This window comes from Sphaeramia orbicularis, chromosome 13, assembly GCF_902148855.1.
Source record: "Sphaeramia orbicularis chromosome 13, fSphaOr1.1, whole genome shotgun sequence".
Taxonomy (NCBI): Eukaryota; Metazoa; Chordata; class Actinopteri; order Kurtiformes; family Apogonidae; genus Sphaeramia; species Sphaeramia orbicularis.
The window spans coordinates 24056715-24068640 of NC_043969.1; the positions used below are offsets into that span (position 1 = coordinate 24056715).

The window sequence follows — 11926 nt, forward strand, 5'->3', positions numbered from 1 at the left end:
GCTGGAAGCAAGGGGGAATGTAAAGTGTCTTGCCCAAGGACAGAGCAGGATTCAAACCACCAACCCTCTGGCTATTAGATGACCTGCTCTACCTCCTGATGAGCCACAGCCACCCTGTTATTAGGAGTAGTAGACTGTAAGTGTATTTTGTCCAAAAGTGGTCCTTCTATGCGGGACCTCACAGTCTTTTGTCTTGTTCCAACACTACTGTCAGTCCAGGTCACATCTGACAGAATGTGATGAGTGATTTTTTGATCACTGGTAAGCAGTGATAATTACAGTGATCATTGGTAATTGCAGTCATCAGTCGCGTTTGGAAACCCAGTACCTGTCTGAAACTGCCTGTGATTAGCCAAAATCAAGGCTTCATGGGGCAGACTTCCTACAGTCTGAAAACACAGGCAACTAGAGGATGTAGAAGTCTCATGTCTTCTCAAACCACCAATTATAATATAATGAACCATAATTCTGGAATTGTTACCCAATGTTCTGCAGATTTAATGGGATAAAGGCAAAACATACAGAATATATACTATGCAGTTATGTCACATTCAAACCATATGCAAGACCAAGCATTTACAAAAACCACACTCACTATAACAGACAAACCCTTCTACTGTTTCCAGTCAGAAAATCCTCAGAATTCTTTGTCGATGGCGTATGATGTCTTGGGTCTTCAACCTGGACATTATTTGTGGTTTGGCAGCCATTTTCACAAGCTACTAGAATTTTAATCTACAGTATGGTCAGTGTGATGAGCACACAATCTACACCCTGGAGTTCATCCAAAGGTAATTTCACTGGGGGCCTCCGAGCATCCAAGGTGCTGAAACCCTTATTATCTGTTTAACGTGTCTCGGTGTTAAAAACCACACGGGCTTACAGAAGGTCACCCCTCCACTCACCCGTTGCTGACAAAAAGGTTAAGGTGCCTGTATTAACCTTAAGTTCCCTGTTTTCAATCCTGTGGCTAACCTTTGTTGAATTTGACATATGCTGTGCTCAGAATCACATAGTGGATGCTACACGCAGCCAACATGTACTGTACAGCATGTGCTATTTTCTACAGTATCATACATAGTATCACATGGCTCATCATTATGGATGCTGTTACCTGGCAGTTTTCGGTACATGCAGAGGTTTACATGATATTTTTAGAATTCTATGTGAAATTGGTGATACGCAAAAGTCTATTAAATATCGCACCATTACCAAAAGGTTTGCACTTGATTGCATTTCGCCCATGTTTTGCATTAAAGCTGTCAGACTAAGGGGACAGTTTCTGATATTTCAGGCTTTTGCCCATTTACAGATTAGTCCATAATGAAAAGTGCAGAGAGCAAAAACCATCAAATTGCATAGTTTTTTATTAGCACAGACGTATGCACACAGAGCCCTCCATTAAACCACTCCAATGCATTTTACCTCTGGTTTGGCTCTTTAGCGTCTATAACATAATACACGAAAATGTCCGTCACAACAGGCTCCAGCTATTAGTTTGTCTGAAACATTATTGTCTGAATCTTAAAATAACATTCATGTGTCACTGAATCACATCCAGATTTTCACACACCATTAGTACAAACGTTTTGTTTCCTCACCCACCACTGGTAGCAAGTGTCTGCACATAATGGACAGCATAGCAGTGGTAAAACCATTAATATCAGATATGCCAATACATGACTTTGATTAATATTATGTGTCCAAGTATTAGACACAGATTACAGTTATGGTGAAATATTTGTAATAAAGCAGTCTGGTCTTCACTGGCAGAATCAGGATTTTATTTTTTCTCTAAGTAGCTCAAAGTGGAGTGAAGCCCCTAATCCACTGGCCCTCACAATGTTGAAGAAAATGTCATTAACCCTTCGGGGACTGAGCCTATTTTGGCCATGTTTGAGTACTTTTGATTTTGCCTTTATATACTATATAATGAAATGTTTATTATACTCATGTTTGGTATCTTTTGTTTCAGCACAACTTCATCTATCTCATCTGCCTATAATTTTATCACATTTCGGTTAGTTGTGATGCAGCAATCGCACTGCTTGTTGCACAGCATTAGACAAAAGAAGAAAGTGATTGCATTGTATTGTAGGGTTGACTACATCAGTCAGGTATCTAATGTGGTATATTAAGGAATGTGTCCAGTGCACATACAGTATATTTGCCATATTGCAGCTTTTCAGGTCTGTTACATACTACTTCCTCCTTCTGACCAGAATCAGTAGAGGCACACACAATGGGACATGGTGATTATTACCTATTTAGGACCCAAACTGGAGTATTAAAAGTTGTATAACACATACAATATGAATGCTACCCATAGTGCTTTAGAGAGGAATTATTCAACAATTGTGTGTCTTTTCCTTTTGTGTCATCAACCAAAAACTGTTCTTAAGGGGGGTATTGTTTCTGGTGCGGTTTGTTTCTTTGTTTGTTTGTTTGTTAACACTTTAGCAATTGAATTCATACCAGATTGGGGTTATAGACTGCAAGTGACCAAGAATAGATGTGATTACATTTTGTGAAAAGTAGGTCAATGTTCCAATTTTTTTATGAATTTTTAAAGAAAAACATTTTTCCCATTTATTTATAATAGCCAAAATTCTTCTATGCTGTCTATGTCAATGCTGACATCAGTACACACATAAGCATGATGACATCACCTGGATCGATGCCAAATTAAGTTGCAATACGTGCAAGGGGTGGGGGTTTGTTGTGCATGGCACCACTTATAAATAGTTAATTAGTTGTAGCAGATCCTTAGAGTCAATTATGCAGCAGATAAGTACAATATACAGTGATTTAATGTTATTTCAGTTTTTCCTTTATTCTTATGAAGTTTTGTGTTAGAAGTAGAGAGTCTCCCTCTTTAGGTCTAGCTCTTTTTCTATGCAATGTAAATGGATGGATCTGATTATCTTTGACAGCCATTACTGAAATTCCTGCAGAAGTTGAAGTGTTTTGCATTTCCCATTAATATGTAAAATAAATTAGGCCTACATACTTATGACATACGTACAGCCCACAATGTGTGATAACATTTTTTCAGTCTTTCAATGACAACAAACCCCGCCCCTCACACATATTGTATCTTATTTTGGCATCGATCCAGCTGATGTCATCATGTCTATGTGTGTGCTGATGTCAGCATATCAATTGCCTCTATGTATGTGCCAAGTCTGAACTAAATTGAAACAAAATTGGTGTTTTTATAGACGTGAAATTTTGGCCATTATAAGTAAATGGGAGAAAAAAAAATTAAAATTGATAAAAAATTGGAACTTTGACCTACTTTTCCCAAAATGTAATCAAATCTATTCTGCATCACTGGCAATCTACAAACCTAATTTGGTATGAATTGTACCAACAGTTTTGCTGCTACCTTTGAAATTTTGCCCATTATAAGTAAATGGGGAAACAAAAACAATTTTAAAAATTCATAAAAATTTTAACTTTGACCTACTGTTCCCAAAATGTATTGAGATCTATTCTGGGTCACTGGCAATCTATAAACCAAATTTGGTATGAATTCAACTAATAGTTTTGCTGCTAGAGTGCTAACAAACAAACAAACAAACAAACAAACAAACAAACAAACACATAAACTGAACCAAAAACAGTTCCCCGTAATCTCTCCTTCAGGGGATGGGGTACACACCATTAATCAGTGCATATATGACATTTTATAAACTATATGTATCAGTGAAATATGGCTCCAATAGAAGCCACTGACATGGAAAGGCTCCATCATCTCTATGATTCTCCAGAAAGGAAAATGCAAGAGGAATGATTCAAATAAAGGAATTTAGCCTTAACAAATCCACTATCAGATACTGTGTTCTGTGTACATATATGTCAAGTTCATGATTATGTGGACTGAGTTTAGGTGTATATAAATTTACATTACGTGCTATGTTCTCAGTGGACCTTAGTCATATTTCTCCCTTACAGTATTTCCTTATCCTTAAATCACATCACACTAAACAAGGGGGTCAGTCATTGAAACAGTCCATGACAACATAGACTGGAGGTTTACTCATGGGAGAAGCTTCCTGTTGTGGTGTCAGTGTTCAGCCTCACAGGTGCAGCACATGTCAAAGTGCAGGTGTCCCAAAGTGAGTTCATGGATGATAACACCCACCGTGGGGTCTGAATCCCTCATGGACCAGGCGATACCAGACCATCAGATCTTAATTGAATGAATAGTTGGTAAATTGGCCGGAGATAGCGGCTTCAGCTAGTGAGCAGAGGCAGAGGGCTGTGAATCATATGCAGCTGTCTGTTACTAATCTGGAAATGTTCAGAGGCATGTTCCCGTTACTCTGTGGCATTAAATGTTGTCGAAATCATCCCAGAAATGTATGCCAATGCACTTTGTCATTGCCAGATTTGAACATTAAGTACATAAGTAGGAACAAACACAAGCATCACATTGAACAGCCAGATCTGATTGACTGTCAAAATTCCAAGTCGGGTTCAGCCCTGGTCAAGACACACATTTCACCATGTTAATTAAAGTGGCCTATGTTCCTTTCTTTCAAGTCCACAAATCAGCTCATCATGTCAAGTGTTATTTACCTTAATTATGTCGGATTTGTGAAGCTCCACCACACACTCTATTTTTGTTCATTTATGAGACCCCCACTGTCTGTATTAAACGGAAAACACTGGCTACTACTACAGCTAATAATGTACTTCTCCAAGAGCATGTTGCTGCACACAGTAAGCCCGAAGTAAATGTCGAAATTTTATTGGATAATAATTTATAATTTAATGACTATGACGTTACAGTGTTCAGTGAATGGTTTGACATTTTTTATGTGATGCTACTATTCACCTGTGAATTACTCTAACTTTCCATTCAATTCAAGTGGAAGCGGACCATGTTTACAGCTTATATGTGACTGTGCAATAGTCAATCATGCACTTCCTTCACTTAAAACCAAGACCAACCATCCCTATCATTTTTTTCTCTGCAACAAGGAGTAAAAGTAGAGAACTGCTGCTGCATAGCAGTACATTTCCAAAACAGTCAGCACCAAAAGGTGGATCATAAAAGGGTAAAAATAGTTCCTTATATTGTTCCAGACATACAGTATTTGTGGTATCCATAGTTACTGGTAGTACAGAAACTTCCTGTAGTGCTGTTGTTTATGCTTTTTGCTTATAATCTTAAGCACAATGTTTCTTTTATTTGCAGAGTCAGAATAAACACTGAAAATCTGTTTTGGGGTTATGACAGGAGAAATATTTTAGCAATAAAAAACTGTCAGCAAAATCCGGTCCTGGTTGAGGAAAAAAAGAAGACAATAAAACTGCCATCCCTTGAGATGAAGTTAGGAAAGTTACAGCATACTGTGGTTTAGCTGATATGTGTTATATCCCTGTGCCTGCCCGCTCCACACAGCACCATTCTTATACCGCGCTGTTTAGCATTCAGCACGCAGCTCGCTCACTCTTGCTCTCTCTCTTTCTACTGGCACTATCTCGCCCTCCTTCTCTTCACCTCTCTCTCTTTCAGTATTTCTCAGCCACACTTCCCTGGTGAGGTGGGATTGCGCCACTGAACCAGCATCTGTTGTAATGCACATGCATGCACACACACACTGGCGTTCACAAACTGTAGATATTTAAACCCCCACTGTAGTGGACAGCAGGTCGCTATGCTGGGAACATCATGAAGACATATTTTGGACATTAAAAGTATAAAACAGTGCGGTGCCACACTCAGAGAATGTCCCAGGGACAACACCTACAGCTTCACAGTGAAATATTCTCACTTAATGTGTCCCGTTTTTTATTTGCCACTCCTTCCCTCTTTCCCTTCCCCTCATCCTTACCCTCATTAAGCATCACTTCCTTCTCCTGTCAGCCCCCCCTCCTCCACACACACACACACACACATACACACCCCTCCTCTTTTCTTGCCTCTGAGTGCTCCATGCATTTCCATCTCTCCTTCCTTCACACATGTCTGCTTGGGCCAAACACTGAAGTGGCTGTTAATTGAAGCTCCGTTCTACCTGCAGACGCATTACTTCCCTTCTGTGATAAAACTGTATTCTTTCCCTCTCTCTAAAAATGAATTTCTCGGTGCTCGTTCTCTCTCTCCCATACAGACACATCAATCAATTAAACTCCCAATCCTCTAGAATTTACACGTCTCTCTGGTTCCATTGTTCAATCTGACGTTGACGGACAGAGGGGTACTTTACACAGTGCCAAAAATAGAGGGTTCCATTAAACTTCATTTAAAGACCACTTGGATCTTTTCTCTGATTGAAAAACTTCACCTGACTAATCGCACAGTGCTGTTTGGCACACCTTTTCCATTGCAATTAATAACTTCATTATTACAGGGGGAAAAATCATGTTACAGTATTAAGGGGTCTACGATAAAACTCAGCTGTTTTTATCTCGTGCCTTCACACAAAGCCTTCTCGTCTCTTTGACTCAGATACTACTCTGTACGACTGGTGTGTGAAACAGCATAGGGAATGTAAAGGGACATCCGGTTTTTAATCTTTGCATGCATTTTTTAAGTAACTTTCCAGTTCTCACTCACTGGGTTTCAAAGGGAAAAAGTAGCCGAGTATTTGTTAAATTCAGATGGCTGCCTCAGTTTGAGCGCTATGCTTCACAGACTGGAGCTTTGGCACTCTATGGATCCAGGTATGCCTCTGTTATGTTAAGCCAGAGGGATCATGAAACCCCACTTTCACAGACTGTTTTTAACCTGGAAATTAGGGTCAAGTGAGTCTCTGCCCTTCCACTCTGCAGGAAATTTTTCCGCCCTTCCTGAGCTCACTTCAGACCTGGAGAGTCTGTGAGTCAGTCTGTCCTGACTGATTCAGCCTGATGCAGGACGTTTAAGACATTGTACACTGATGTGGTCAGATCCCCCTGTACATTTTTAACAGGAGCTTATACTATTATGAAGCAATTATACTTCGGAAGTTGCAGAGCTGGTTCTGATGCAGTGCAATGAAAAAAAAAAGATTACATTAACTTTATCGAATGAAATTCAGTCTAGTTCTTTTTCCTTTTTTTCTCCTACTTTTAGCCATCAGCGCTACAATATTCTCTGAATTAGCTATCTTAGCAGAACTGGGCCCACATAGTGACCAATATTGGAAAAGTATTCTCAACTGGAATTTAGGACTATGAAGTCAAATTGCATCTACAGTTGTTTAAAATGGGTGGCATAGTGTTGGCCACCCCCCATGTGTCTGCACAGGGTCTCTTCAGGTACTCTGGCCTCTCACCACATAAAGACATGCACCTCAATAGGATAACTGGTCAATCTAAATCAGTGTTTCTCAACAGGGGTGTTGGGACACCATCGGGGGGGCGTCTGGAAGGAAAAAGCTGAGAGGGGGGTGCTGAGAGTGAGACATGAGAGGGGTGTCAAGGAGAATAAGGTACGTTCACAAGCAATAAGGTACGTCGCCCTACCTACGCACTACCTATACAACGTACATTAGCTCCGTCAGATCCTTTACCTTAACCCCACCTACCCCCGCTTGACAACTTTTTCGGGGGGGGGGGCTCATGATGATGTAAAGGGGCGTTTGTTCAAAAAAAAAGTTGATAAATACTGATCTAAACCATAAGAGTCTGTAGTGTTATGGAAATGGAAATATAAAGAGTATAAAATATAAAAAGTAAATTTTTCCACCACAGTAGTCTGTGGTTGTTTGTCTGTATATGTCCTCACGGCAGTGAACAGTGTAAACCCCGCCTTCATCCACTGGCAGCTGGGATCCCCTTCAGCATCCCCATGACCCTCCTGGTGATCAGTTTGGAAAACAAATGAATGAATTGCTAAGTTGTTGTTGGCTAAATTGGTATTGTGTTCCAGATTTATTGATTCATGAGTTAGAAGTTTGATGTTCAGTGATAAGGGTGTATTCATTTCATCATTTATTCATTTAGGTATTTACTTTGACTTAGAAGCTCTACATACACCTAAAGTTTAAGTCTTTTATGCAACAAACCCACAAAAAAAATATTTCTTTCCCATCTAGTCATGAATACGAACATCTCCTCACAACACAATATGATATTTACATTGTTTCGTGTAATTCATTTGTGACATTATAACATTTTTTCGAATCCATTAACGTGTCTTTATTTCTCAGCAAAAAGCAGTACCTTTAATGGACCTGGATATAGACATTGGATGCACAATGACATGCTGTTGTTAAATGCTAAAGAGATGTGAAGTGGCTTTATGTGAAGACACCAGGTTCATAAAACCCTAATGCATCTTTTAAGCAACAGGAGACCTAAGCAACATAGCTGGAAGCAGTTTTGAGAAACACTAACACTTTACACAATTTATTTCTATTTTTGACTGCTTGTGTGAACTCAGTTTCCATGGTAGTGTTAGAATGTTCTGTTAATTCATGTATAGTGGTATTCAGGAGTGGGATACAAAGATGTATTAGCAGTGCATCTATCTATTAAAACTGCCAACTGGGTAAGGCAGTGAGTGTGACAGAGATGTCAGCAACCACGATGATTCAGAAAATCTAAGGCCCAAGATGGTACACACAGTCTAAGACGACATCAGCCACTGTGGACAGTACACACAAGCATGACGACTGCATGTTTACATAGTGGGTCTTTTGGTTGGTTTGGTGCAGAGCCTCTTTTCTCAACTTATCTGATAAATAAAATCTCTGTGGAGTATTTAACTACATTTGGAATAACAGTGATAATACTGTATCAACACGCAAACAAAAATGACAACATGTAGGCGAGAAACGATATAATTCCTCCATTGCTTGAGTAGAAAAAGAGCTTCGGCTAAGCCACAGGTACACACATTTGGAAACAGAAACCTGAGAAACCACACTCCAAACCACATTTAATTTCACATGTGTATTTACATGTGTTTTAACGTGGCTTAGTGTCATCACAAAACCCAATCAAAATGCAAATGTGGCTGCAAAGGAAGGGGAAATCTAACCAGGTAAGGAGGGGCTGATGAGCTGACACAGCAAAGTGAGCTCTGTGGATCTCCTGCTTGAGCTTTTTTTTTTTTTTTTTTTTTTTGCGGCTTTTCAATACCCTCGGTCTTTCTTTCTGTCCCCATGGTGTAGCTACAACCATTACACAGCAATCACATTGGAAAATGCCATACAGTAGCTACAGCAGAGGGCTGTTATTGCACTCTCCACTTGGCCCACAGCACTCTATTGTTAGACCTTTCTTAAGGGATCATTTCCTTGCCAGCTGCAACACCTGGTCTCTCTTTATCCCTGTTCTGTATCTCCTGAGCCATTCCCCCCTACCCCTCTTTGCCCTCCCAATCTATTTAATTACATAGTTTCTCCTGTGCTCTGCTATTTTCTTTACTTCCCATCAGTCCTACACCTCTCCCCCCCATCACCCAGGCCATCTTCCTCTCTCCCTGTAGTGCATCTCATCAATAACCCCCCCACCCCCCCACCCCCACCTTCTGTCTTCCCCAACTACTCAACTTCTCTCAGTTCTACCTTGTTCTTTTCACATCTCTGCTCCTTAATGTATTCCACCCGCCCTCCTCTCTTATTCTACCTTTCCTTCTGCATCCATTTCTCCTCCCCTTCTTTTTTTTTTTCTATCTAAACTCTCCAACTCTCTTATTGCTTCCCCTTCCCCTGCTGTTTCATCCACCTGCATATTTTCACCCATGTCTGCTCATCTCCTCCAAACCTCACCTAGTCATCTGTTTCCATCCGCTATCTTCACACTTCTCATGCTTTGCACCCCCTCACCATCTCTCTCTCTCACTCTCTCTCTCTTTCTCTCTCCTCCTGTCTCCCATCTACATCCACATCCCCTCCCCTCCATCCCTCCTGTCGTTAATCTAGAGAAAGGATATCACCATCTCTAAATCGTGTGGGAGAGAAAACACCAGCGCCATTATCTCCCCATCTGCCTTCTCTTTTGCCTCGAATGTGTGTGTGTGTGTGTGTGTGTGTGTGTGTGTGTGTTTGCTCTCAACTCTGGTCCTCTTAAATTACAAACCAAGCTCTTTAAAACGATTCGAATATGGAAGATGCAGAAAGCACAGGGAGATTGAGAAATGGGGGATGGGGGGGGGGGGGGGGGGGTGAGACAATCGGACATACGAGAAAAGTAGATAAAGAGGCTGTCATACCTGTGCGTCCGCCTCTCCTCCTCTCCGGTTGGGTAAAGGGATATTTCTCCTCTGGTTATCTCCCCCACTTTCAATCCAGATGAAGAACTCACAAGAACAAACAATTTGTGAAATAATCCTCCACCGATCAGGCAATTTTTCAAACCAAATAAGACATCATATCCACTTTTTTCTTTTTTTTTTTTTTGTCCTGCGTCGCGCACGGCTGACCACCCTGTGGGGCTCCTGGAGGGGTGGCGGGGGCTTCCCAATGCGTTTTAGATTGAGTTCCCGTTGAGTTTACATGAAATTGACAGGTGTGTGCGTGTGTGTATGTATGTATATGTGTGTGTTTGTGTGCGGCAGGTGCAGCCAATAACCTATATCAAACCGACGTCCACTACAGATCCACCGGGACAGGGATTTGAGCGTGGAAAAAACGCCGTCAAACCGGCGCACCACCGCGTTGCGCACTCATTTGGTCTCCACATGAGCTCCACGCGTTTAGGGAAAGACTCCGTTCATCGGTCATTTAATGCAAAAATATCCAAAACGTCAGCCTGGATCCTCTGGTTAGTTTAATAGTAGATGGAAAGCAATGAAAAGTGCGGGTGGGTAAACGACTTTTGACTCGATTAACCGGGCACGGTCGCGTCGGTGGGCTACTCAACTGCTCTCCACGTTAAGATCTGGTGTGGATGCTCTTCGCTCTTCCCCATTCAGAGCTGGAATCCCTGTCCGAACATCACATCTGACTTATTCAAAGATATCTGCATGTGTTTCTGCACCGGTCATTATTAGTCATGTCCTCCACTAGAATAATCCTCCACAGTTGCGGCTGGTAGGTTATTATTTGTATTATTAGAATTATTATCCGCCTCAAGGTCTTCCAGGTATGGAATTGGATAACAAGAGTACAAATAAACTGCCAAATTAAACGATATCTCTCCTTGCAAACAGCCGATCTCCTTCCTTTCAGCCACAGAAGTGACTTTGTCTTGACCTCTCTCTTGTCTGCGCGTCGTTCTCTCCAAGGATAGACGCCGGACAACAGACGGATGGCAGGCTGCAAAAAGAGGCGTTATTATAGGTCACAAAAAAAAGAGGAGGAAAAAAAAAAAGAAAAGAAAAACACGCCTCGGAGACAGAGAAAGATCAGACTTCTTTGTAAAACAGCATCAAATTCTTGGTGTGTGTGGTTTTTTTTTTCCTCCTGCCGTTAAACGCGCTCTGACCCTCCACGCTGTGGATGTGGATCCCTCCTGCAGTTGTGGTACTTTCACACTGTGCGGCGGTTCGTCCCGGGAGGTGATCCGCCTACCAGCTCCATCCAGTCCGCCTCCCCTCCTCTGCGTCCGCGTCCTGCTCCGTCTATTGACAAGCGGCTGCTCTGGGATTACAGCCTGGTAATAAAAGATACGTTATTATGACGACTGTGCGTGATGCCATCGCCGGGGCGTTTTTGCCTGGGAGAGGTAGCCGACACGAACCGACACAGCTAGAGGTTCTCAAAGTGAGGTCTGGGGACCCCGAGATGAACATTAAAAAGATAAAACCTCCCATAGGTGCAAAGTGTCTCTGTGTGACTGGAGCTATTATACACTTCAAAGTACCTTATTATCATCCATTAAGATGAAAAGGACAGCACCAGCAGGCATTCATCCACCTGAAACTTGTGCTTCACAAGGGCTGTCAAACATACGGCCCGCGGGCCAAAACCGGCCCCTTAAAGATTCTGATCTGGGCCGTGGGTTGAATTGAACCCTTTCATGCATACTGGTCACTTCAGTG

At 41.5% G+C, this 11926-nt stretch overlaps 1 protein-coding gene across 4 annotated transcripts in view; it reads right to left on the minus strand.

The window, feature by feature from the left end:
* Positions 1-11583, minus strand: part of LOC115431465 (leucine-rich repeat and fibronectin type III domain-containing protein 1-like protein) — a 289152-nt gene extending 277569 nt beyond the window's left edge. For all 4 annotated transcript variants that reach the window (XR_003937102.1, XM_030151848.1, XM_030151845.1 and 1 more), the window contains exon 1: positions 10157-11583. The gene's annotated coding sequence lies outside the window, so the exon portion shown is untranslated. The remainder of the gene's footprint in view (positions 1-10156) is intronic.
* Positions 11584-11926: the final 343 nt, after the last annotated feature.